Source organism: Mesoplodon bidens (assembly GCF_964165515.1).
Source record: "Mesoplodon bidens genome assembly, chromosome: 4".
Taxonomy (NCBI): Eukaryota; Metazoa; Chordata; class Mammalia; order Artiodactyla; family Ziphiidae; genus Mesoplodon; species Mesoplodon bidens.
The window spans coordinates 165497333-165522456 of record NC_138160.1 but is presented as its reverse complement, the minus strand read 5'-3'; positions in this window follow the sequence as shown (position 1 = coordinate 165522456).

Below are 25124 nucleotides of genomic sequence, written 5' to 3'. Positions count from 1 at the left end.
AATTCTGTGTGAATTATGAAACACACAGTTGAACCAGCCCACAAGATGGGACTGTATTCTGATGATTGGAAACATCTCCCATTCATGACGAATATAGATCATTGTAATTCCCTGTACTGGCAATTTATGAGCCTTAAATGGAGTAGGTCTTATAAAAACCCAAACAAAACAAAACTAAAACCAAGCAAAACCTAGAAACTTTTTTTTTTTTTTTCTTTTTGCGGTATGCGGGCCTCTCACTGCTGTGGCCTCTCCCGCCGCGGAGCACAGGCTCCGGACGCGCAGGCCCAGCGGCCATGGCTCACGGGCCCAGCCGCTCCGCGGCATATGGGATCCTCCCCGACCGGGGCACGAACCCGTATCCCCTGCATCGGCAGGTGGACTCTCAACCACTGCGCCACCAGGGAGGCCCTAGAAACTTTTAATGCGTATTAGACATTCAATTTAGCTCCAAGCCTTGTAAAGTAATATTGGATCAGATCTTAGGTTCACAAGTTGACTATAGGAGCATATGCCCAAATTTAAATTACTTAATAACCAGAACTGAAGTTCAGCCAATGTAGATAATAGACAGCTTCCTTTTTTATTTCAGTTGTCGTCCCTTCTGGCTTGGTGATGCCCCAGCTTTTTTATTTAATATTTTTAATATATCCTTTAGTTATTAATGATAACTAATAGGTATGTTAAGGCATAATATCACAAGTTTCCCCCAAAGTAACTACGTTACCTAACTATCATCTATGTATATTTACTTAAAATGTATGCTTTTGGAAAACTGCCTACTTTGGTTCCCACATAATTGAAACCCAGGTAAACTGAAATCTTTAGTTTCTTTATGAATACATTCCACTTCTGCCTTCATTTATTCATAGATGGATGCTTTTAGGCAATCAACTTGACTAGAATCTTAGAGGCAAACTATACATGTAATGTAAGGTGGCAGGAAAATAACCAGAAAATTGTACGAAGTTAGATAAATATGCTTATTAAAGCGTTGTTCATAAAAACAAAAGAAAGTCCTAGAAGGAATGGATTACAAAAAGTAGTAATGCAATTTACAGTGAGATACAAACATTCACTAATAATATGAGGCAAATCTAAATTTTTTAATATGGAAAGATTGTGTGTGTGCACGTGTGTGTACATTTTTAAAAATATAATTATGAAAGATACTATTTAGAAAATCCCATGCTAAACATCATATGTACTCACACATATGCTCACCAAAAGAGTCAGAAGAATATATGCTATTGTACTAGTGTTCCATCTCAGTGGTATGAATTTGGGGACTTTTTCCCCTTTTTTCCAAATTTGTGTTCTTAAATATCTTATACAGATTTTGTGAGAATAATAAAAGTTACATTTAAAAAGGGGAAAATGTAGGGGTTTTTTATACTTATACATATTTGAAAACAATTTCAGGTGGTTTATTTCAGGATTTTAAAATATGTACTGTTATTAATATTATTAATGTTACTATTATTATTATTATTTTACAAAGTAACAATTATTGAACCAATGAATTAGGGGTGACTTTAGAATGCATAAATAACCCACTTAATAAATATTTATTGAATTGATATTCATGATAACAAGTTGTTCAAATTCTGTTTCAACTGTCTAGTGCTGATTCTGATTCAGTATTTTCCATTCCCTCCCCAAAATGTAAGGCATAGTTACTACCTCTATTTCCAATTTTCTTCTCACTTCATTTTTATTATTCTCACAGTATTACAACCTATGTAGTTACTAGGTGCCCAAACTTAATCTTTGCATGTTTAGAAAGCAGCCTCAATAGAGATTTTGTCAGTGCTTAAAAAATACAGTAGTCAGAGGTTGGAAAATATTATCGTTAGGTGGATAAATGTAAAAGTTACAATTTTGCTCCAATTTCATCAATTTTACAGTACCTAGAGTATTGTTGGGGTTATATAAATACTAAATACTTACCATGTTGACAGTACTTACCTAAAAGAATTCTTTCCAGATAGGTTATATCAATAATGATTCATTTGGGCAAATGAAATAAATGTGGATGTAAATACTATAGACTCATTGAACTCTTTGCTGGGAATTAGTGCTCTACTGAACAAGTCTTCAGAGCTATATACACATGCTTATACATATACAAGTATATGTATACACATGTATGCATACACACATGTATATGTATACAAATATACATGCATGTGTGTGTATATAGATATTATGTAATGTTTTACCATCCAATTGCTTCTTATCTGCCATATTTTACCTTAACAGTTTCAAGTTCCTTCTTTCTCCCAACCTGCTCTGGATACTCTCCTTGTGTTGCCCTCAGATGTCCTTATAATTACATCTTCATAGCAATCATGAGAATACCGCATGGAGATTTGTGAAAGGTTTATTGGTAGAGATCAGATTGCAGGAACCCGCTGTACAAGGTTTAGTCCCTACAAAGGAATGATGTTGTTTAAGAACACTGAATCTCTTCATACCTATCACTTTGACATATGCCACATTTCACTTAGTCAAAGCCTCCTAAAAGGGACTGCTGGAAGCAATGTCAGTACTGGTATGGACATATTTGTAGGTGGCAGGACAATTCCTCTGCAAAGCCCCTAGGTTCTAAATGAAATTATTTTGAGGATTTTAGCAAATACCAAACTACTTACAGCATGAATCCCTGCTTCTGTAAAATCTTCCAAGTTCTCAAGCACTCAAATAGGATCTGGGCAGAATGGCAGGCAGATGAGATTAAATGAAAATGTATAAATTTACTTATGCTTTGTATTGGTTTTCATTTATCAAAGATAATTTTCTTTTTAAGATGCTCTGGAAAGGCCAATCATTCTATGAAATGCAAATTAGAAAAAAAACAAAAGAACAGAAGAAAATGGACAAAGGATTATGATCATGCAAGCCATAAAAGAGAAAGCTAAATAGCATATTAATTTTGGAAGCAACTCAGAGCATTACTAATGGTCAGAGACATATGAAACATCCACAGAAATAAATGAATAAAATAAGATACTGTTTTCCACCCATCAAATAGGTGACCATTTTAAAGTCTGACAGTATCAAGTACTGGCAATGACTTTGAACTTTCATCTCTGCTTGTAGGAGGGTGAATTGGAATAACCACTTTGGAGAACAATTTGGCATTATCAGTAAAACTGAAAATGACATAACCAGAAATTCCACTTCTATGTTTACACTCTAAAAAACATTTACACAAGTTCACAAAAGGGAGATGTACTTGTATGTGTATTTTTACATGGTTTGAAATAACAAAGAAAAGCACATAATGTCCATAATTTGCACAACAGATAAGTTAAAAGTGTATGTGTTTATGTATAAATGGGAAAGTGTGTTAGTTAATAGGAAGAGAATATACATGGAAACACACATATTGATAGATTACAGAACCATAATTTTGATTAAAACACAAGCTGTACACATACTGATGGATTCTAGAACTATAATGTTGTTACAAACTAGAATAATGTATACAGTAGAATATTATTTATGTAAAATGTTACAAAATATATTTACAGAATAGATCTGTCATGTATAAATGTATGTATGATAATTTATAAAAATAGACTCAGCTAAATTCATGATAATAATTGCCTCTGAGGGAAGGGCACAGGAGGATATGACTTTATCTCAATAATATTTTATTTTTTAATGAAAAATTTGTGACCACCTAGAGAGGTGGGATAGGGAGGGTGGGAGGGAGACAGAAGAGGTAGGGGATGTGGAGATATATGTATACATATAGCTGATTCACTTTGTTATACAGAAGAAACCAACAACATTGTGAAGCAATTATACTCCAGTAAAGATGTTAAAAAAGAAAAAAAGATGAAGCTAATATAAAGACATTCTAGGCATCAAGTATATGTATTTTTATACTAACTTTTGATCTGTTATTCTAAAATTTTCTCAGTACCACAAAAAATAATTTTCTGAATACCTCAAACAATAATTTATCTTACTATTGACATTTTCAATGTTCTACACTAGTTGATAACCTAGACAAATATTTTCCTTTCAGCAGCAAGGTGTTATGTCTGTATATTTAGTACCATTTCAGAAAACAAAAAAGGTTTTTTCCTATAAGGTTATGTTTATTCAGTGTGATTTTAAATAAGACATTTAATTCTTCTACTGTTATTGTGAGACACTAATTTGAAGGTTCTTTGATTTGAAATGTCTTACATAATTTACCTACACAAAATTATGGTTTAATTTTAATTGCATTTAAGATATGTTTTCCTAAAGCTACACTCAGTATGCACCATCAATTATCTTAGAAAAAGAAACACACAAAATATATTAATTATAGGTCAAGACCCAGCAAATTATGAATTTCCAACCAGAAGTAAATTATTGCTACTAATTAGCTTTCTTGTTTGCCAGACTGGGTTAAAGTCTTCATTGCATTAGTCATTTCATAAATCACTTTCTCAACATGCAAATCTGGAAGGAAGGAGAATTTGAAAATATGGTAAGAGTTTACTCATATTCAGGCGCAGGGTTTTGTTGGAGAGTTCCTACTGATTTCAAGAATATTTGATCAGTGCAGTGTGGAATATTTGGGAGGAAAGACACTTTATTTTCTTTACTGATATAGATTGTTTAAGATGTCATTTATTATCTGTCTCTCCAGTCCATTAAGTCTGGACAAGTTGAGTCTCTATTAAGTGAAAAGAGTGTAGTGTTTTGAATGTGTTCCAGCTTCAGAAACTTTTAGCAAAAGTGTGCTATTAGTAGGATTGGATTTGCCTCCAACCCTTAAAACTTAAACTGGTGATTCCAAATGTTCAGCGTTTTTAACTGCCATAAATGATAGAAAATGATCTGATCTCTTTGTTCGGTCATTTTTCCAATCTTTTCCAAAATTCTGCCCGCCCCTGCCTCCAAAACTTATCTGTCCCTCTTCCCATTTCCATTGGCTCCCAGGTTCTGATGTTTCAACTAGATAATCTGACAACAAAATAGTATTAATGAGTTAATAAACATTAATGAGTTATGGGCAACTGCTAAACATTAATGAATTATGGGCAACTGCACGTACTCATTTACACTCACAGAGTAACATTTTGGGGATATGCATGATTCATTTTTTTCTGAAATAATATTTTAACCTTGTTCCCCCTAGAATATAAGCAACATGAGAGTAGGCTATTTTGTCTCTTTGGTTGATGTCCCTAGAACTTGACCAGTGCATGACAGATAACAGATAGTTCTTCAGAAATAAAGAATAACAGTAACAGTGAAATATTTCAAAAGGAGGAAAAAAGGTAGGAGAGATATTTGAACTGTTTTATCTGGTTTTTTTGTCTGTTTTTTCCCTGCTTTTCACTTTTGGGCACAAGGACTGCCCCTATGGCAGGGCATGTGGACTTGATTTCATCAGCATTTTGACGGTATCCATAGCATGTAGAAATCAAATCAGCATACTTTGCACTCCAATAAAAAGGAAAACGCTATTTTGCTGATTAGCTATTTTCCCTGAGGAATCAAACTTTTAAAGAAGCTTTGTCTGTCTTGTTTGATTCCTACAATAAAGGTTATTTCAACACTAGCATGAAATGAGATGTATTTTAGCCATTATGAAAACTTCAGGAAACTAAAACCAGGTCAGTCCCTTGGCAAAAATATAGCAAGATTTTGTCTTTAGACCCACCAGTCCATTTTAGCCCTTCCTTCTACCTCTGACCCCAGTTCCACCTTCCTCCAGCTAGATATCTAAAAACTCTCTTTTGAGGCCTTAGTGCTCTTATGGTCCTTTAGATTATCATAGTTTTCTATTATTTTTTTAACCAAAATTAAACATAGATATCAAAAAGCAGTTTAAAGGGTATAGTGTCAGAAAGATGGAGTTTCCCATATCAGTAACAAGGTGGCTGAACAATGGTTTTCATGTTCCTCTTCCCCATTTCATCAATACTTTTCTCTCTAAGGTCACCAGAAGCTTCCACCACGTTATCCAAAGACCCCTTTTCAGTCCACTCTTTACCTGACCCTTCTGAAGCTTTCACTTCAGTAGAAATGAGCTCAGTGGCATTGCACTCTACTGATTTTTCTCCTGCCTCTTTGCCTTTATGTTCTGTCACTTTTTCTGGCTCCTCCTCCTTCCCTAATCTTGAAATGTTGGAATTTCTCAGCGTTCTGGTCTACATGTTCTGTATCTCTAACTCTCTCCCCAGATGTTCTCATCCTGTCCTGTGGACTTTGAATAAAATATAAAGGCATAAGTTTCCCATATTTCCCTCTCTAGCCCACCTTCTCTTCTGAACCATGGAACTTTATATCAATTTGCCTTTTTGGATAGTCCTCTTAGATGTCAATTGATGCATCACACATATTAACAAGTCCAAAACTGCCCTCAGTCTCACCTCCCCCATAAACATGCTCCTCCTCTTCCTCCTATAATTTTATGACATAAACCTGGAAGTCGACCTTCATGTTTGCCTCTCCCATAAATGCAGTATCTGACACATAAGAGTGCACTCATTAAATGTGTATGTTGAATGACTAAGTGAGGAAGGAGCTGAAGTGGTCTTTTGAGCATCCTTGGAGTCACATTACATAGGCGATCTCTGGTTCCAACAACACACATTTAATTGCATATTCTTCTTAGACATTTAGTAGGGGATGCAAAGTTCTACTTTGTTTTAAGCTAATAATTTCAGCCTGCATTAGGAGAGTTCTATACTTAAATCATTTCATTTTATCCTATATAACCTTGAGAGATAGGTATTGTTTTTCTCATTTCTAGATGATGAAGATGAGGCTTAGAGAGTTTATGTGAATCTTTAAAAGGTACCCAGCTAGTAATTGACAGAGCTGTGATAGAAATTGAGATTTTTTTTCCCTTCTTTTTAAACATATGATTCCAGGCCATTGTAGGATTATGTATTTTTTTCATTATGTAAAACGAGGTCAATGGGAGATTAGCCTCAGTTTCTTCATCCATAGAATAAGGGTAATAATATCTACCTCAATGTGATAATTAAATGAGATAATGCACGTAAAGCACTAAGTTACAGTGACTGGGCCATGGTAAGCCCTTGTGATGGGCTAGAATTTATTAATATGAGATTTTAAATCTCTTCCTCTATGAAATGCAAAGCAATTAAAGGCTTTCGAGCAAGATAGTGATACAATGAAAGCTACTCTAGGGGAAGATTAACCTGTTACTTGTGGGAAGCTTATATTAAAGTAGAGAGAAACTGAACACAAAGTGAATGGTTTGAGGACTAGCAGACTAGCTCAAGCACAAAGCACTGCCTACCTAACTAAAATGGTAGCGGTAGGTGGGTTCTATCACCAGGCTGACGTGAGCCTGCAGGAGTGCAGCCCAAAAGGAGGAGAACCAAGGTGGGGGATCTCTGGGTCCACGCGGAGCCAGCAAGGGAGCCAGAAAAAACCTTCGAGCAAAGTGCAAGAGGGGTGTCCCAACTGCAATGGAGGCGGAGGGGCTGCATGTCAGGAAGGGGAAAGCCATGCTTGCTTCCCATCTCAGACCAAATCTGGTCCAAAGAAGTGTTTCTAAATGTATTAGTTATTAATTTTTCAAGACACTGGAGTTCCAGCCTTCTTCATACATTAGAAGCTGTAGCAGCTCAAAATCTACATTCACACGACAATAATTTCCATTAGCCACCATTGCCATTAAATAGCCAAAATCTCTACCAGTGCCAGCTGTGTTGTGCTAGGCCTGCTTTACTCATCCACAGGATCTGCCTACCCTTGGAACTACTTTACCAACAGAGGACCAAAAGCCAGGGTGAATCTCAGGAAGGTCAGGCTGCAACAGCCCTGATGGTTCAAGAGAAATATTTCAGGTGCGAGCCCTCCACAGTGACAGGGTTCTTACCTCTGTTAAAATACAATAGAACTGAATGTCTTGATCCATGGTGGAAGTATGAGATGGTTGAGAAGTCCTTACTGGGTTAAACTCTAGCATTGATCAATATAAAAATAAAGGATGAAGTGGAGAGATTTTTTAAAGAATTAATTATGTGGTTTTCTGGCTATTAGGATTGAAGGGCAAGAAAATTAATAGGACTTCTGAAAATTAAAAAAAAATACCTTCAATATAGGCAACCTTATGTTTATTTGATATATTCTCATGCCTGGAAAAACTAATAGAAGCTAAAATACTAAGTGCTATGGTTTAAAAATTAAGCTTTCTGGAATGAGAAATAAACATCAGGAATCAACAGCATGTACTTGGTATGTTGCCAGGAAAGAATTGTTAATAAACTCATCACTCAGTAAAAATGTAAGAATTTGATATTTAAAAAAAATTAGTAATGTACTATTTTAAATTCCTTTATTGAAATACCTCACCAAACAATAACAAAACTCATGGAGCATTATGACTGCTCAGTGAAGTAATAACCACTTGGATTAGATTCTCTGCTTCAGCAGAATCTAGGTACATGTACAAGAGTGATATATAGCCAGGCCAGGTATACTGTAGAATGTCTTCACAGCAGACTGAACATTGGAATTGACACTAAACCTTGTGTCAAGATACACACAAAGACTTCCAGACACACAGCGCACCTGAGGTTATAATCTGTCAAGATTAACAAAGAGTGAATATCTGCTAAGGCAAATAGACTGTGATATAATTGTCATCTCCAAACTGGTGAAAGATTTTTCTTCCCAATTAACATTCAAGTACATGAGAATGAAAGCCATTTACTCATTTTCTGATAATTTATGCAGCAATGTACAGAAGTAATAGTCATGGTTACATGGCACATTTATACAATACTTTTCATCCCTAAGGATCCTAAAGCTCTTTATAATTATAGCTAATGTTTGTTAAAGTACTTTTAAGGGGGAGAGCACCAGAGATGTTCCAAATATTATGATTCTCAAAAGCATAATACAGTATGTACAGGAACACTTCACTCTCACAAAATCGTTGCCAGTTCTAGTGTAGGAAGTGGAATTCCTTTTGAGACTGATGAGCCAATGTTTATACAACCTTTTCCTCAAGAAGCTTAAAGTCAACCTCTTCTCTACTATAACTACCTTGGAAATCACATGTAATTTGGTCTAAAATTACTTATTTTCAGAATTTTAAGGAAGGAATATCCTTAATAGGAAAAAAATCTATCTTTCAGTCAATAAATAGGGTCATTATTTCCAAATGACAGAATGATAGCATAGGAAGAATAATAAGGTTATAAGACCCTTCAGCTCAGGAACAGTAGAAAAAATGTTTCATTATTTTGCAAGCCCCAGCTTTGGAAGCACCTTTCCGAATATGAATGAGTGAGTCAAAGAGTCAAGAGATGCCGGGGGGAAAAATCAGATTTCTAAATTAATAGATGATGCTGTATATTATGGGGTTTTAAATACATATGTGTAGTTAAATTTTTATTAATAGATGCTTTGAAACATTTTATTTAGAGTTTTTATTTTTAAAGGCAGGAATCATTTATGCCATGAACTGAATGGGAGTACTGATGAGTGTTTTCCAGCCTGATACACAGCCACACAGTCCTCCTGCACAGGCCCCTAGAGCTCTGCCATCACTGCGGCTGGTCCCTGCCTGAGGAATGATGTGGTCTGATTTGCAAAGGTGACAGCAAAGCCTAGGCCAGGATCCCAGGTGGGAGAAGGCTCCTTCACTGCCTTGGGCTGTCATGTGTCCACCAGGGAGGCCATGGAGCAGACTGGCAACCACCACAAGTTATATTAATACACTAAATATTTGAGTAAACCAAAATTGAATTAGTATGCCTTCAGAGTTTAAACAGACATGGCTTTTTGCTCAATAATCCTCCTAAAATTTTTAAGGACAGTCTTGTGTGGTATCTAATAATCTAGGCTTTGGCCCAGACAAACCTGGGTTCAAAGCATGCTTCTCTTGAGGACTAATTGTGGGGCATGGAAAAATTATATTTCCCAGCCTCCAATTTGCCATCTGAAACAAACAGATATAGCACTTGCCTCAAAGAATTGCTAAGAAGACGGGAACCTAAAAGATTTAGCATAGTGCCTAGTGCATAGTAAGCATGTAAAAATATCAGCTATTGCAACAGTCACTATTATTATTATTGTTGTTGCTGTTATTATCTTGCCATACAAATATTTATGCAAGTGTTTGACATTACATAAATGTCCATCAATAGACAAAGCATTAAATAATTGATTTCACCAAGCGACATCACCACGATGGTGACATAAGTTATTCCCAACTTTGCTACCCCTCGTAAGAAGAACAAGTAACAACTAATCAAGAATAAGACACTATTGAGAAAATCCTAGAACACAGGGGTGAGGATGGAGCATCCCCCTGCACCACAGAGACCAAGACAGGCTTCACTGAAAGAGTAAGAGAAGCGGCTACACATTCTCCACATTGCCCCTCCCCCAGGCCAGTGCAACACCATGCAGAGAAGTCTTCTCTGAGCCTCCAGTTCCTCCAATGGAAAAAGAGAACCCAGGGATGAAAACCAGCAACCCCAGAACTGTGGATAGCTTTATGGGAGACCCTACTTTGATCTTGCATCACTGCATCATGGGGACTCTAGGGGAATCTATGGGGCTCAACCACTAGGAATCTAATTGTGACAGAGAAGGGGGGAGGGGCTTGCAACAGCCAGCACACAGATCTTGGCAGACTGAGTACATACCTGAAGAGCCCAAGTGGTGATCCCAACCAGAGGCTTTGCTCATTTGCAGAACCAAGTCAGGGAAGCACTGCTCAGGGAACTTGGCAGGATGAAGGTCTGCCTAATGTGGATCCTCAAACCAAGGGTTTTGCTGGTCCCACATACTGGTTTACCCACACCCAGGCAAAGAGCTGAATCACAGCCCCACCCACTGTAGAGAACATCTTCCAGACCATCTGACCAGAAGGGCTGGCAATAACTCTTGGAAGTAATGTGACCCAGCAGTGCTTCAGCGGAGAAATGATCAATCAGAGTTCATCTCCCTCAGAGCAAAGGCAGTACCGAACACAGAGAATTCCCATACTCACACAGGCAAGGGGATTAATTCATACAAAACAATCAAAAAAACAATTAACAAAATGTCAAAAGTAAGTTCTTACCAATAATTACTTTAAACATAAATGGATTAAATTATCCGATTAAAAGACATAGAATTGCTGAATGGATAAAACATACAAACAACAATAACAAAAAAACCCAATATTCACCAATATGCTACCTATAAGAGGTTATCTTTAGCCTTAAAGGCATACATAGACTGAGAGTAAAAGGGTGGAAAAAGACATGTCAAGCAAATGGAAACCAAAGAAAGCAGGGGTAGCTAAACTTATATCAGAAAAAATAAATTGTAAACTAAAAGTGGTAAAAAAAAAAAAAAGAGAGACAAAGAAGGTCATCATATAATGATAAAGGGATCAATATATCAAGAAGATATAACAATTGTAAATATGTATGCACCCAAGATTGGAGCATCTAAATATATAAAGTAAAAACTAATAGAGCTAAAAAGAGAAATAAAGAGTAATACAGTGATAGTTGGGAGTTTAATATTCCACTCTTGACAGTGGATGGATTATCTAGACAGAGAATCAATAAGGAAACAGCAGATTTGAACAGCACTTTAGGCCAAATAGACATATAGAACATATTTCTATATATGTTCAGACATATATAGAACATTACAGACATATATAGAACATTCTATCGAAAAAGAGCAGAATACACAAAATGGCATGAAACTAGAAATTGATAACAAGAGGGAAACTGGAAAATTCATGAACCCATGGAAATTAAACAACACTCTCCTGAACACTAATAGGTTAAAGAAGACATTAAAGGGTAAACAGCTTCTTAAGATAAAAAATGGAAACACAATATTTCAGAACTTGTGCAATGCAGCCAAAGGAGCTCATAGCAATAACTGCCTGCATTAAGAACAAAGAAAGGGTCCAAATAAATAACCTAACTCTATACCTTAAGGAACTAGAAAAAGAAGAGCACACTGAGCCCAAAGTTAGCAGAAGAAAGGAAATAATAAAGATTAGAGCAGAAATAAATGAAATAGAAAACAGGAGAACATTTGAGCTTCCCTGGTGGTGCAGTGGTTGAGAGTACACCTGCCGATGCAGGGGACACGGGTTCGTGCCCCGGTCTGGGAAGATCCCACATGCCGTGGAGCGGCTGGACCCGTGAACCATGGCCACTGAGCCTGTGCATCCAGAGCCTGTGCTCTGCAACGGGAGAGGCCACAACAGTGAGAGGCTTGCATACCACAAAAAAAAAAAAAAAAAGAAAAAAGAAAAAGAAAAAGAAAACAGGAAAACGGTAGAAAAGATTATCCAAATTAAGAGGTGACTCTTTGAAAAGATAAACAAAACTGGCATGACCTTAGCTGGTTAAACCAAGGAAAGAAAGAGAAAAGACCCAAATCAATAAAATTATAAGTAAAAAAAACCCAAGAGACATTACCAATGATACCACAGAAACTCAAAGGATCATAAGCAGCTACTATGAACAACTATATGCAAAAAAACTGGACAATCTAGAGGAAATGCAAAAATTCCTAGAAACATACAACTTCCCATTACTGAACTGGAAAGAAATAGAAAATTTGAATAGACGTATTACTAGTAAGGAGATTAAATTGGTAATAAAAATTCTCCCAGTGAAGTGAAGCCCAGATGATCACACTGGTGAAGTTTATGAAACTTTTTAAAGGAGACTTAACACCAATACTTCCCAAACTACTCAAAAAAATTGAAGAGGAGGGTACAGTCCTAAAGTCATTGTATGAGGTCAGCAATATCCTGATACCAAAAGACAAAAGGACATTACTAAAGAGGAAAACTACAGGTCAATATCCCTGATGAATAGCAATGCAAAATTCTTAGTAAAATACTGGCAAACCAAATTCAGCAGCACATTAAAAGGATCCTTCACTAGGATCAAGTGGGATTTATCCCTGGTATGCAAGGATAGTTCAACATAAGAATATCAATCAATATGATACATCACATTAATAGAATGAAAGAAAATAATCATATGATCATCTCAATAGATGCAAAGAAAGCATTTGACAAAATTTAACATCCACTCGTGATAAAAACTCTTAACAAATTAGACATAGAAAGAACACATTTCAACATAATAAAAGCTATATATGACAAGCCCACAGCTAGCATCATACTTAGTGGTGAAAGGTTGAAAGCTTTTCCTCTAAAATCAAGAACAAGGTTGTCCACTCTCACCAATCCAGTTCAACATAGTACTAAGCCCTAGCTGGATCAATCAGGCAAGAAAAATAAATAAAATTATCATAATTGAAAAGGAAGAAGTAAAATTGTCTCTATATGCAGATGACATGATTTTATATATAGAAAATTCACCCCAAAACTGTTAGATCTAATCAGTGAATTCAGTAAAGTTGCAGGATACAAAATGAACATGCAAAAATCAGTAGCATTTTTATATACTAACAACAAAATTTCTGAAAAAGAAATGAAAGAATTCCATTTACAACAGCTTCAAAACAATAAGCTACTCAGGAATAAATTTAGCTAGGGAAGTGAAAGATCTCTACTCTGAAAATTACAAAACATTGATGAAATAAATCAAAGAAGATACAAGTAAATGGAAAGGTACCTTGTGTTCATGGATTGGAAGAATTAATATTATTAAAATGTCCGTACTAGCAAAAGTCATCTGTAGATTCAGTGTAATCCTCATCAACATTCCAATGACAGTTTTTATAGAAGTAGCAAAAACACTCCTAATATTTACATGGAACTATAAAAGACCCCAAATAGCCAAACAAATCCTGAGAAAGAAGAAAAAAGTGGGAGACATCATACTTCCTGATTTCAAGTTATACAATAAAGCTACAGTCATGAAAACAGCATGGTACTGGCATAAGAACAGACTAATAGACTAATGGAACAGAATCAAGAGCCCAGAAATAAACCCAAGCATGTACAGTCAGCTAATGTTTGATAAGGGAACCAAAAATACTCAATGGAGAAAAGGCAGTTTCTTCAATAAGTAGTGACAGATAATTGGATATTCACACGTAAAAGAATGAAACTGGACCTATATCTTATACCAGTCACACAAATTAACTCAAGATGGATTAAATACTTAAATGGAATACCTGAAACCATGAAACTCCTACAAGGAAACATAGGAATAAAACTCCTTTATGTGAATCATGGTAATGAGTTTTTGGATATGACTCCTAATGCACAAGCCACAAAATAAAAAATAAACAAGGGGCACTACAACAAATTAACAAGCTCCTACACAGAAAAGCAAATCATCAACAAAGTGAAAAGACGGGCTATTGAATGGGAAAAATATTTGCAAACCATATATCTGATAAGTAGTTAATATTCAAAAAATATAAAGAACTCATATAACTCAATAGCAAAAAAAAAGAAAAGAAAAAGAAAAAAATCCAAAAAGAAACACACACAAAACCCCCCCAAATAACCCAATTAAAAATGGGCAGGGGACCTGAATAGAAATTTCTTTACAGAAGGTATATGAAAGGCCAACAGGTAAATGAAAAGAGATTCAACATCACTAGTCATTAGGGAAATACAAATCAAAACCACAATGAAATATCACCTTGTGTCAGAATGGTCATCATCAAAAAGACAAGAGATAACAAATGCTGGTGAGGATGTGGAGAAAAAGAAACCCTTGTGCACTGTTGGGAGGATTGTAAATTGATACAGCCACTATACAAAACATTATGGATGTTCCTCAAAAAATTAAAAGTAAAACTTTCTTATGATCCAGCAATTCCACTTCTGGGAATGCATCCAAAGGAAGCAAAAGCACTAATTTGAAAAGATATCTGCACCCCCATGTTCATAGCAGCACTATTTATAATAGCCAAGACATGGAAATAACCTAAGTGCCCATCTATGGATGAATCAATAAAGTTGTGGTATATAAACACAATGGAGTATTATCCAGCAATAAAAAATGAGGATAATTTACCATGGATGGACCTTGAAGGCCTTATGCTAAATGAAATGTCAGAGAAAGACAGATACTGTATGATGTCACTTATGTGTAGAATCTAAAAAACAAAACAAAAACCTAACTCATAGAAAAAGAGCACAGACTTAAGGTTATCAGAGGGGGAGAGAGGGAGGAGAAATTGGAGGAAAGTGATCAAATGTCCAAACTTCCAGTTTTAAGATAAATGAGTATTAGTGATGTAATGTACCACATGATGACTATAGCCAACACTGCTGTATGATACATAGGAAAGTTGTTAAGAGAGTATATCATAAAAGTTCTCAGCACAGGAGAATTTTTTCTACTTTTTAAAAATTGTTTCTACAAGAGAAGATCTATGTTAATTGAACCTATTGTGGTAAACATTTCACAATAGATGTAAATCCAACCATCATGTGGTACGCCTTAAACTTATACAGTGATGCATGTTAATTATTGCTCAATAAAACTGGAAAAAAATGAAGAAATAAATAAACCAAGAAGCATAAAAAATAAAAATAATTGAGTTCGCCTATTCTTTGGAATAAAAACAAACCAATTAAGAAATGAGTTATCTCTGTATGCCCTGACAGTGAAGAAAGTCCAATTAATGTCACTATTGATGAGTATAAAAAGCAAGTTGAAGAACCATATGCATCTTATAACGCCACTTTTTAAAACCCGTCTATATAGATATTTGCGTACATGTGTTTATAAATGTGTGTCTGAAAAATTATATACCTGCTAACATTAATTATCTCTGGGGAGAGAGAATGTGAGTGGGAGCAGATAGGAGAAGCATTTCACTGTTATTTTACAGATTTTTCTTCTATCTGTGTGATTATATATGCCTTTGCTTACAACAAGTATGTGTTACTTCTATGCTGAATAATTAAAATTAGTAATCCTTTATATCCTTTTTATTCAATAGTGCCCTCCCAAGTTTCACAGCAGTATTAGTGCCAATTTCTACCCATAAGTTATGCCTAGGTACAAGCATATTCCTTCTTTATATGCCCAGAATACTGTAATATTAACAGGTGTTGGTCATGTATAAGGAAGTGTCTCTCATACCTCCCCTTTCTTGGCATTTCTCCAACTGGCAATTTATTTTGGAAAGTTTATGACTTTACTGCGCACTATTCCTCCTGAAGCCGTGTTTTAGACAATCGGATGCCTTTTCATTTGAAACAATACATTACATTCTGGCCTTGCTCAAGTTGGTTTCATTTTTCTTCTTTCACCTGGGATGAATAATCAACCCTTCATTTTCTCTCAAAATCGATAGGCAATGGATTGATGGAGTTCATGCGTTTGTACTACAGCTATTTATTGCATGTCAACTCTGTGGAAGAAATTACCTCACCTGCAGCACAACAACTCACTTGTAGCTCATGGATGGTTGGCAACAGATTGAACGGAAGCCTTCTGTCCATATATAGTTCATTTATTTGGGGCAGAGAAATCAGAGCTCAATATAGTAATGTCCTCTGCCCACCAGTTATAGTTTGAAGTCACCAAACCAGGTAGCCTTTAAGCAATGGGTTAATAACACATGCTGCTCTGTGCAGATTTAGATCGTGGATGACTGGAATTTGAAGTAACTGGACAGCTGTCTGAACAGACTATTTCATTATATGTGAAGGGATGCCATTTCTAACTATGATGATAATTAGAGTAGATGAAATGCATAAATCAGTGGAGTTTTTTATAGCTTTGGTTTTGGGGAACAATTCTTTACTCTCCGTATGGGCTCAATGCATTGGATTAGAATCCAATGCATGTTTCTATATTGGAAGGATATGACATTCTTGTTTCAAGTGCTATATGATGTGTTTGCTCATATCTGAATTCATACAGTCACACACAATGCAATAAGAATGCCCTGTTGTAATCAAGGGATTAAATAACATATGCCTGATAATATCATTATCGGTATTATTTTGTTTCTTGTAATTATTATTACTTTGGTCAGGTTATTTCTGTGGTTCAGAGTAATCCCTTCTTTTCTAAGATCTCACAGACCTATAATATCCCCTCTTTTAATAATCTATTATCTATCACAATTTTCCAAAACTTAAAAAAATTAAAGCAACTACCAGTAATTCTCTCTCATTATTCTATGTTGTCTGCGATCAGTTAGGCCGTTCTTCGGCTAATCTTGGTTGAGATCTCTCATGTTTAAGGAGGATGGTAGATGGGGCAGAATTCATCTAGAGGCTTGCCTGGGATTCTGGGAAGGCTGGGCCTCTTTTTTTCTTCTTGTAGTCTGAAGGGTTCTCCTTTCCAGATTATCTTCCCATGTGCCCTCTCCATGTGTAATCTTCGCCTTGTAGTGAGAGTTCTTACATGACATCTTGAGAGAAGAGATAGAAGCCACCTGTCTTCTTAAAGGCTAGGCACACGCAAGCATAGCTTGAATTTGCCATATTCTGTTGGTTAACCCTAGTTCCAGGCCAGCCCAAATTCAATGGAACAAAGGAACCACAAAAAAAGAAAAACATAAATCCTAGAAGGATTAATTCATTGGGGACCATCTTTAAAAACCAGTTACCAAAAAATAAAAGAGAATGACTTTAAGTACTCAAAATCTTCAAATTATTTTGAATAAATCTATGATTATGCTTTCTTCTAATAGTGGTATCACAACCATATTCATTTCTGTCCAGTTATTCCCATTTTTTTCTTTTAAAAATATTTGATTCATTTAAGAATTTTGGCAAACTGATTCAGCCAGTGTTTCTCAAACCATCCATGTGTGTATTCTCATGTCTTTTTCCCTTCTTTTCTTTTTCCCTCTGCCTGGAATTCCTCAGTCCTGCCCCACTGCCCCAGCTAAATGAAACTGAAATGATTTGGTTTCTGAAAGTTTTCAAGAATATTATATTTAAAAATATGCTTATATGGTATTGTGAGCACACACTGAGATACCTGCATGACTCATGTATTAGAGTAGCTAACTATTTGTTGTAAAAAATCTCAGAATTGCAGAGGCTAGACACATCTTACATTTATTTTTTTTTTAACCTTATAACGGATCAGAGTACGTGTTCAGAACATCCAGGCATGGAAGACTGTGGAGAGTGGACCAGGTCTGGAAGTGGCTCACTTTACCTCCACTCACACTGCACCGGAGGAGACTCAGTCACATGCCCCAGGTGCAAAGAAAGCTGAGAAATAAAAGCTAGCATTCAGCCCAAAGGGGACAATACATTTGGATGGAGAGTTAGTTTCTAACAGGACATTCACAGTAAATAAGTGACACAATCCAGATGTTAGAAAATAGGGAGTTGTGAGGTCTGTGACAAACTAGGAAACTCTTGATCCAGATACATAGGGAAATGTTAGTCAGTCTAGTTAACTTTTCCAATGGAGGAATGATTATCTACTTCTACCAGATCTTTTAATTTTTAAAGGAAATGAAAAAACAAATTTGCACATGAAATCTTCATTTAAAAAATATCAGCAAAGGATGTTCCACATCACTAATCATTAGAGAAATGAAAATCAAAACTACAATGAGGTATCACCTCACACCAGTCAGAATGGCCATCATCAAAAAATATACAAACAAAAAATGCTGGAGAGGGTGTGGAGAAAAGGGAACCCTCTTGCACTGTTGGTGGGAATGTAAATTGATACAACTACTATGGAGAATAGTATGGAGGTTCCTTAAAAAACTAAAAAACTAAAAATAGAGCCAGCAACCATATGACCCAGCAATCCCACTACTGGGCATTTACCCTGAAAAAACATAATTCAAAAAGAGTCATGTACCACAATATTCACTGCACCTCTATTTACAATAGCCAGGACATGGAAGCAACCTAAATGTCCTTCAACAGATGAATGATAAAGAAGATGTGGCACATATATACAATGGAATGTTACTCAGCCATTATTCAGTAACTGAGTTATTTGTAGTGAGGTGGATGGACCTAGAGTCTGTCATACAGAGTGAAGTAAGTCAGAAAGAGAAAGACAAATACCCTATGCTAACACATACATATGGAATCTAAAAAAAAGGTTCGGAAGAACCTAGGGTCAGAAGAGGAATAAAGACGCAGACATAGAGAATGGACTTGAGGACATGGGGAGGGAGAAGGGTAAGCTGGGACAAAGTGAGAGAGTGGCATGGACATATATACACTACCAAATGTGAAATAGATAGTGGGAAGCAGCTGCATAGCAGAGGGAGATGAGCTCGGTGCTTTGTGTCCACCTAGAGGGGTGGGGTAGGGAGGGTGGGAGGGAGACGCAAGAGGGAGGAGATATGGGGATATATGTATATATATAGCTGATTCACCTTGTTATAAAGCAGAAACTAACACACCATTGTAAAGCAATTATACTCCAATAAAGATGTTAAAAAAATTTTCAGAAACTAATTGATTTTTTTTTTTTAAGTACTATGCTTCCATGTGGGCCAAATAACCCATCTACTGACTGAGTCTAGCCAGCAGGCTACTGCTATGCGAAATCTGCTTTAGATGCTGACTGATAAATTTTGACATGTATACCTTTTTTGTTGCTGAAACTTTGACGTATGTCAGAGTCTGAGACAAATTATAAGAGAATTGGACTTTATAAATCTGACTCTGAAGAACATTCCCTAAATTCTCTGCCTATTTTAGGGAATAAACTTAAATTTTCCATGTTCTTCACTTGCTAAACATGCTATGGTATTCATTATTTATATTCATTTAAATATGTCACATTCTCTGGGCATATGGTAGGATTTAACTTTCCCATCTCCTGTGGAGTTAGATGTGGCCACGTGACTTGCTTAGCCAATGAGATGGGACAAAAGTGACTTGTCAATTGCAGGAGGTAGTTTAAGACCCACACTGTGCTTTGCTCCTTTCTCTCCCTCTCCCTCATGCTGACTGGCAAAGATGCAGATACTGGCTGTTTTGTCAGTCTGGAACCTACTGACAATAATACAGAGCAGAGCTACCAGCAATCCACAGCAGACATGAAGCAGGAATGAAGAAAAAATAATGTTAAACCATAAAGATTTGGAAGTTGTTTGCACAGCAGTACCTGATCTCTCTTGATTAATTTGTTTGTTAATGGCCATGTTCCAGCAAATGTTAATTTTTTGGAGGAGGAATTATAAGGATTTGGATTAGGAATTACAAGACTTAAAGTCCCTTGAAGGGGGAACTAATAAGCTGTGTGAACCTTGGTCACATTACTTAATCTCTCTGACCCTCAGTTTTGTGAGGGTTTTGTACTGGGTAATATTAAAGGTGTTTTTCATTTAAAATTCACCTAAAGTGTACTCTCACCTTTTTAAAATGATGAATGAGTCCTTATTTATCTACTAACTGACTTAAACCCTACACTAAGCTATAGTAATTTTTTCCATTATATTTCTTATCACAATTTTTGGATATGCTTAAAATTTGTGTGTACAAGATGGGTTCGACTAGACATAATTCATGAGCAAAGACACCAAAATTCAAAAAGAATAAGTGACTTGCTCCAAATCACAAAAATACTTGGTGCAAAAATCTAGAACCTAAACCTAGTGCTTTCTGAACATATGTTCTTTCTCTGTTACCATATTTGCAATCTAAATTAGATTTTCTGTGGAAAGCTTTATTTATTTTATCTATGTTTGATTTTTGCCCTGCCAACATATATAGTGCAATTAAGATGTGCCTCAAAGACCATAGGTCACTTAACACCACCCACTGAAAGAAATATGGAAGAACACTTGGAGAAAGTGCTTTCCTTTGAAAAAGAAATAACATTTCAATATGCCTTTTCATGGAGAAAAAAAATGAGAGAAGCAAGTTCAAGATGAGAAATTACTAGCCTGCAAGCATATTGTGATAAATCAGCCATAACATGATTATAGCAACTTCCTTGGGAAAGAAATCAATGCTGAATCAGACTTAGATAGACCAGGGGGATCAAATAGAGGTCAAAGGTACTTTTCCATCTTGAAATTGGATAATTATTACTGTTATTATTGTCAATTGCTATAATATAATACCGGGAGAAATACATGGAGTCCCAAGGCTGCTTTTATTGGCTGGCTAGACAAGTCAATCCATTACAAGGAAATAAATTCAAGTATATTAATTCATCTAAATACCAAGTGAATTAGGGTAATTAGAAGGCTACCTGTGAGTCTCTATGAGATTTTTTTTTTTTTGGAAAAATAAGCAGAAAACAAAAATCAAAAAAGCAATTTTGAAAGAACAAATTGCATGCATTCCTCTTGTTTTGAAAATTGGACAATAAGGCTTTAATAGAAAGTGTGCCGGGTTGGAAACCTGAAAAGATGGATTTGTTGCCTGCTTTGCCACTTTACTACCTTGCCACCCAAGCAGAAACCAGGAAGCAACAGAGAGGCCCCTTTTTCTCTTATTTACAACATTTGCTCCGTCACCACGTGTCTTATTATGCTGCTTTAAATCTTTCCCCTCCCCTCCATCCTACTGCCACTGCCTGCATCTGTTCTTTAGCCCTCCTGCCTGTTTTTCTGCACGAGACTCCTCTCTCGTCTCCCTGCCTTCAGCTTCACATGGTCCTAGAATATTCTCCTTCAGTTCACCCAAGTGATCTTCCTAAAATGCAAACCTAATCATAACCCTTGAGTCCTGTAAATCATTACTAATTCATTCGGTAGCGCCCTCTCATAGGTAATTATTGTACAAAGATTAGGGCTGTCTGTCTTCTTCTTGCCAGACATCTGTCAAGCTTATTACCAAACAAATCCACTAGTCATTTTTCTACTTAATATTTAGTAAAAATTCTTGACTGCCCTTATTGGACTCTTAGCCCTCTGCTGGTGGAGTATCTTTTTTTTTTTTCAATTTCAAAATTTCATCTTAGGTTATGGGTGGAGGATGGCAAGAAAATTTCTGAGCACAACCTGATCATTGCTGCCCCAGGGAGATACGTGAACCCTCTTTTATAGGATCAACTAAAGTATTTCTGTTTCATTTTGAAGTGTTGAGAGGAGCTTCTTGTATGCTTCAATATAAATGTGAGAAAATAGATGCATAGATTCACAGGAATACATATATACTGTATATATACATGTGTGTGTATGGGGTGGGGGTGTTTCTAGAGTTTGGTAATCATTCCATTCTTGAAAAATAATTTATATGAGTTATAATGATGAAAGGAAATAAACCATGTTTACAAGTGGAAGGGCCCAGTTCTGTGACTCTATGCTCCAGTAACCCTATTAACAGGTTACAAATCCCATTCTTTTAAATAACCAAAAGTCTTGATCTACATGAATTTTCTTTAGTCTCTTGATCAACCCAAGTGTAGATACAACACAAACTTAAGGGAGTTAATGCCCTAAGGGCACCCTTCAACCAATGGAATAAGTAAGTCAGTGGAGGAATGATGGTGCCTTCCATCCCTTGGTAGGGCATCCATGCAATCTACAAGTAAGTCAAAGGATTTAGAGTGGGATTGAGTGCAGTTTTTCCATAATAGTGCCTAGCTCAATAATATTCACTCTAGTGGTTCTCCCTCCGTCCCTTTCTTATTCTGGCTGTGTGATCACCTTCCTGATATGCTAGCAGAATACAAAGTCTTGCCTCAGAGTCTCCTTTCAGGAGAACCTAGTCTAAGGCAAACTTAGACTTATCACTCAGTCAAACTTATCAATGATCTTTCCTATGAAACAACACATGATTGATTCTATAGCCAGATATGTAAGATGTTTTCATTTGGTGAAATCTTAGTTATTCCACAGTAAAAAAAAAAAAAAAAAAAAAAAAAAAAGAAAGCTGGAACAGTTGATATGAAAAGGAATTCCAGGCAATTTCCTTAAGTGGTGCTTAATTAATGGTTGATATCATCCTAATTTGCTCTTTGGAATAATTTTAGCATAGGACTATATTTATATATTAATTATTCAGATGTATTATTTTATTTTTACTATGACTTTTCCCTAGATTCAAAACTTGTTTGGAATAAAAGAACCCTCTATTGTGAAGAGGGTATAGAGGTCGAAGGTTAAGGCTACATATCTCTATTTATTTACATGCAGATGAGGAACAATAAACACGTAAGGATTTTCTGTTTCCTAGATACCAGGGACTTTTGATTTTATCACCATGCAAAAGTTTCTACTCTACTTCTGAAAACAGCCACACTTTTTTGTAGCAATGTTTCATCCTCAAGGATTAACAAGAAGGACATTTTGCTATCTCTATAGAAAGAAAGGTAGGTAGATTTATATAATTCATAACTTCAAGAGGTATGTTCCCTTTCACACATAAAACATCGATTCTAGTGCAATGGTAACTATTTCTTATATAAAACACATTTTATGTAACAAAGGTTAAATATCAACATATGTAAATTAAGTGTTAATTAAGGGTTAACTAGGTTTAGTTCGCTTTGCCTGAAATAACCATTCTTTGTTCTTATTATATATGCACAGATACAAACATTTTTTTTTTAAACTGAGGGGTTTTTTGCTTCAGTATCTGTGATTCAGTTACAAATCCCTGAAAGTCATATCTTATTCATTAGGATAATGAAGCAAAACAAATAAGCACTGGCTTCTGCTCCTAGCTTGTGAGTTTCTGCTGGGGAAAAGGAAAGAATGCAGATTTCATTTACTAAAGCTACCAGCGTTCTTCCTAGGGGTATGGCAGCAAAGGGGAGGAGAGAAATACTAATGTTTTGACTTATTTGCTAGTCTGTGATAATTAAGATTTAGTTGTCTTCCATCTCTTGTTTTTCAAATATTACTCATCTTGATATATGTGTTTGTGTGTGTTTATTCAATTCAGCAAATATATTGAGCATCCCCTACTTGAAAGTTCAGTGATGGTTGCTCGAGCACCTACAAAGGTAAATAAATTACAAGTCTCATTCTCAAGAAGCTTATGGATGAGTTGATAACTATAAAATAGCCTCGTGTCAGATCAAGCCAGGCTTGCCACCAAATGTGAGTTCAGCTTAGCTTAGGTTAAGTTTTTCCTGAACATAAATTACGAGAAAATTTTCAGTTTTTAGCCTAACTTGATCTCACCTTTGGAGGCAAACCTACCCTGATCTGACATAAGGCTCTTTATAGTTTTTATTTATCCTTGATTATATGACTATTCACACCTTTCTGAAGAAATATTAATGTGTTTCATTATGGGATTTTACCCCTAACGCTGCCACATATATGAAAATATGCCCCTAATTACCTTTCTAGCATCTAAATTCTGAAACACATCTGGCCCCAAAGGGGGCTGATAAAGAATCTGGCCTGCTGGGCTTGGTTTAGGAGGAAGTGGGAGTCACAGTCCAGCCCACTCTGCTTCCTCTTCTGAGCTTTGTTGGCCTGGAGAAAGCAGCCTTTTACAAATTTGCACAAATATGCTCTTTTCTGACCAAGCCCTGCCTGGGAAGGCCAGCATGGGCCCAGTGGGAGATACCTTTTTGTAATATGTTTCATGAAGACTGTTGAGGCTTTGTAGGAGATGAAGTTTTGTGTAGGTATGGTCACAAATTGGATAGGGTTCAGGGTGTGTGCAAAAAAAATCTTAAAGATTTATGAAGAATGCCCCTGTAGTATAATGTTCTCTGAAAGCATCTCTTTAATGGCAATGGCAAAAAATAGAAAGAAAAGTGAGAGCCATAATTATCATGGCAGAACATTTCGATTGGAGTTCTCAGAAACCTTCTGTATCAGTAAGTGTCACCAGTATGAACTCTTTCCTGGGAGCAAAAAATGCAAAAAGGGCTGAAAGAGGAGAGTGGAGTCAGGCCGAGAAAGGACTTAACACGCTAAAAATGTGGTGCTATTGAAGGCTGTGAGCAGGAGAATGATGTGTTGTAGTCTTTCCTCCCAGCCCCCATTACGTATACAACTATAATAGAAAGAAAACATAGCCTCCCAATAAGCATCATGGTTATTATTAATTTTATGTTCACAATGTAACTATTGACTTCTTTATTAGTTGAATATCAACATGATGCATATGTGTCACTGGGACTTGAGAATATAACCACTAAATGCTTCACAATATTCTTTTTTTTTTTTTACCCTGTTGTCAACCTCTCTCTATTCCCCCCCTCCCACCCCTGCACCCCCAGCTTCTGGCAACTGCTTGTCTACTCTTTCTGTTTCTGAGTTTGACCTTTTTGGTTTTTAGATCCTACATCTAAGTG